Source organism: Callionymus lyra, chromosome 5 (genome assembly GCF_982586985.1).
Source record: "Callionymus lyra chromosome 5, fCalLyr1.hap1.1, whole genome shotgun sequence".
In the NCBI taxonomy this organism is placed as follows: Eukaryota; Metazoa; Chordata; class Actinopteri; order Syngnathiformes; family Callionymidae; genus Callionymus; species Callionymus lyra.
Window position 1 is genome coordinate 22,523,675 of NC_141822.1, and position 3,984 is coordinate 22,527,658.

The window sequence follows — 3,984 nt, forward strand, 5'->3', positions numbered from 1 at the left end:
TTGGCTGTGGGAGTCCCTGATGGGACTAGTGGGAAGAAGGAGAAGATTTCAATGCGTTAGTTATCCACAATATATCGTTCCTAATCATAACATCCGGCCAACATAGGCGGCAGTACAATGCAGTAATTGTACTTAATGCATTCTCTACAGAGGCCCCTAATAAAGGCCTGTCAATAGACATTATTGACTGGTTGCTATTTTCCCAAAGATGAGATTCCATAAAACAAATATTTAGCAATCATTGACATTGTGACCTTCCTAAAATGCCAGGTTGTTTTATTGTTGTTTTTTGTGAAAAATAATTGAGCATAAACACACTTTATGGTTTCCATCTCACCTCCGGATACACTTGTGCCGATGTGTCCCTGAGCAAGTCACAACGCAAGATGGCTCCTGGTGGTCCAGCTGGCGGAGCTGAGTCACAGCCGTCAGTGAGTGTGTGCTGGAGTCGGCGAATCAAACACGATGCTGGGCTCGGGGCATGGAATAAGCAAATACAAGGACTAGATGTTGACTTGTTGAATCAATGGAACATTTCCTATTACACTTTATAGAAAATAGACTAAATATTCTAAAGGAAAACTCTTAACAAGTAAAGATGCATTTTTTTTGTTTAGATTGCAGCAACTATTTGTATCTCATATCTTGCAAATAGTGATGGATTCATGAAGCTTCATGAAACAGTGTCATATTTACCGACATTAGTCAGTAGGTGGAGCTCTCACTTCAAAATAATGTGAGGTTTCAGTAGAATATCTGTTCAAAGCAAGAGATTTACATCGATAGGCTCTGAAAATGTATTTGTGCCTATTTGTTGAGTGTGCAGTTGGAAAATTTGAGCACCTGAGAATATGTTTTGCCCGCATAAGTGACAGTTTGTATATAATTTATGGTCTCATTGGCACAAATGAAGGGCTGTGTAATAGCTGAGTGATCGTAAAAAGAAAATCTGCTTGCGTGCACGGAGATTTTGAGCACTCGTACAGAAAATGACATGTAAAAATTACATGCAAACTGTCACTTATGTATGCGCAAAACATATTCTCAGGTGATCAAAATATTGAACTGCACGCTCAAAAAATAAAACGCCATATTCATGGGGCATCATCAACCTGTGAGTCTCTCTCAGCGTAGAAGTTATATACAAATATTAGCTTTCGTAAATCAACTTTATTGATCGTCAAATGGTGGAAAGACAAGACCTGTCGCAACATAGATGAACAGCAAACGTCATTATGAATATATCTGGATATTATTAAGTATCTAATGCATTGTAAAAATGAAAGTACAAATTGTGACTAAGGAATTTAATAAGGAGAATAAAGTTGATATCTGGAACAAAATGTAGAGAACACAGCAGAGGACAATCCCTAGAATAGAGTGAATATACATGGAAAAATTAAATATGCTACTTTATTTCTCCTCAAATCAAAGGTAAACAATTTACAGAAAATCAGAAATGAAGAAAAAAATGTAAGTAAGTAAGTAAAGGTAATGTGAAGAGCCAAATCATACACACATTTTCTGGAGTTGTCCTGTAATTTAATCATTTTAGAAATGCATTCTTTTCTCTGTGAAATTTTGAGTTACACAGTCCCCTTCACTGTATCTTTCGTATATTTGGACACTTAAAAGGACTGTGTTAAGAAACCTTAAAAAACTATCTTGTCATGATTTTACTGATTTTGACCAGGGAAAAAAAGGCCATCATGAGACATTAGACAATGGTCATTGATAACATGTTTATTATGGAGTGACTGACATCTAGACTGACATTAAAGGAAGAACTGGAAGAAATTGGTGGAAGAAATATGTATAACCATATAATGTAAAATAAATAAGTAGAATAGTAAACAAGCCTTGTTTGATTTTATTTTGTCTATTTTGTTTAAAAATGTCAATTACTTGAACATAAAATGCAAATTTTAAGTCATTCTGAATAAAATGATGGGAATAAATGGTCTCTAGTATTTGCACATGAAATTTCTGCTGCTTTTCACCATTGACTCTTGGAGTCCAACTCAATAAAGAGACCGTCTGTGAAGAACTCCAGTGAACATGCTTCATTCACCATCTTCGTGATCTGTACTTTTTCCCCATCCTACGAGGTGGTTTTATCGAATATTTTGGGCTGGTCCGTGCAGCAGCTCCCTGACCTCCATCTTCACGTCGACATCACGTCCTCAGCAGGATCATGTTAATGGCCGCACACATGAAGGGCTGCAGCATCTCAGCGAGGTAAACAAACCAAACGGGCGCCGGTGACAAATACGTTCGGCCCGGATCGTGCTTCTGTGACATATCGTCGCGGATCTGTCGTTAACCACCCGGCCGACTGCCTGCGCCCCGTCCAACCGCGGCTGGATGCATTGGACATTTTCTCCGAATGGCTTGATGAGTTTTGGGGTTGCGATCAATACACCCTTCGTCTGCCATCCGTCTGTAATGCCTGCCTCACTTCGACACTCACGTATGTGTCTATACAGCAGGCAGCTTGGTGAGGAGAAGTATTTTAACACAAGCAAACTTCCACAGCAGTGCGAGGGAGTAAAAGAAATGGTTTAAAAAACAAGCTAATGTTGAATTTAATAAGAAAAATCATTAAAAACAAGGTAAAAATTACATTAAACAAACCTGCAGGTAATATACATATTATACATTAGAATTATAAATCGTCAGAAAAAAATCAAGAGTGGCATGAAGTGAATGTATGTGAAATTCTGTATTACTAAACCACTGCTTTTGAAGTAATGAAGTAAACCTTTGTTAATTTATACTTATACTTGCTGTAATACATAGTGTTGACCTGGTGTCACAAATATATTGAGATAAGTAACGCTTTTTTTAAAGAGACAGGGTGAGGAGAGAAAAGAGAAACTTCAGGTTAATTATGAGTCATAAAATGATTGAAAGGTTCAGAAATTCTCGTAATGATTTTTATTTAAAATGTATTAAATATGATAAAACTTTTCTTTATTGGAAATACTTTAAATTTGCAAATTAATATGTGAACATTCTTAGGGTGTTTTGTTGTGAGGTTTGGGAGTCTACAAGACTTAAATCTTGTGTTGTCTCATGGTCAAGGTGACCCAGAGGCACCAAAACAAATGTGTTTGTGGTATCCCTTGTGTTGTCTGTGGGTCAAGGTGAACGACCTCCACCACTGCATATGTATTCCTGGAAGCCAGGGAGACGACACACTGTTATCAATATCTTAAACTTCCTGAAGGGGCTCTATAACAACAATCATAATTTACTAGTTACAGCACCAGTGCTTTTTTATATACCAACTTCTCTGTTGTCAGTAACATTCATTTCTATAGCAAGCTTTTATTTTGAAGTAAGTTGTCTAAGTAGTCTAAAATCCTTAGGTCGTCATCATATACTTTCATATGGTCTTTGGTTTTCTGTTAATTAGGGGACATTTTTAAAAGATAAAAGCTTGCAAAGGTTTGTTTCTCTTGAAGGAGTGAAGAATACTGGATTTTAAAAGAGGCAATACAATAGCATCCACTGAACATGATTCAAGGAGATTGTTTTTTTTAATTGTCATTCCATTTCATTTACTAGCATCAGGATGAAACAAACGAAGAATCGCACTCATTTTCATAAGTTACAATATTATTTAACCTCCTTAAAGGAAGTTACTGTACAATAAATATCACTATGTAATACATACACACTGGAAAAAGGCAACTTTGAAAATATGTTTAAAAAATATATATACTTTAAGCTATTGTTTGCCTGTTAAACACGAAAAAGGCCCCAATGGGACAAGTGAAAATTCAAGATGCAGCGTCTAAAAACAAGTAGAATGTTATTTTGCCTTAAATGAAATATTGTTATTACTATTATTTTAACTAGAAACATTCAAACTTGTTTGTGGCCCTTGTTCAACTGTAAGACCGTGCTTGTAATGTTTCAGGGGAAATGTTTCTTTGTGAAGTTAAATAAGAAAAGGTGAGATATTCCATTATTCATTAT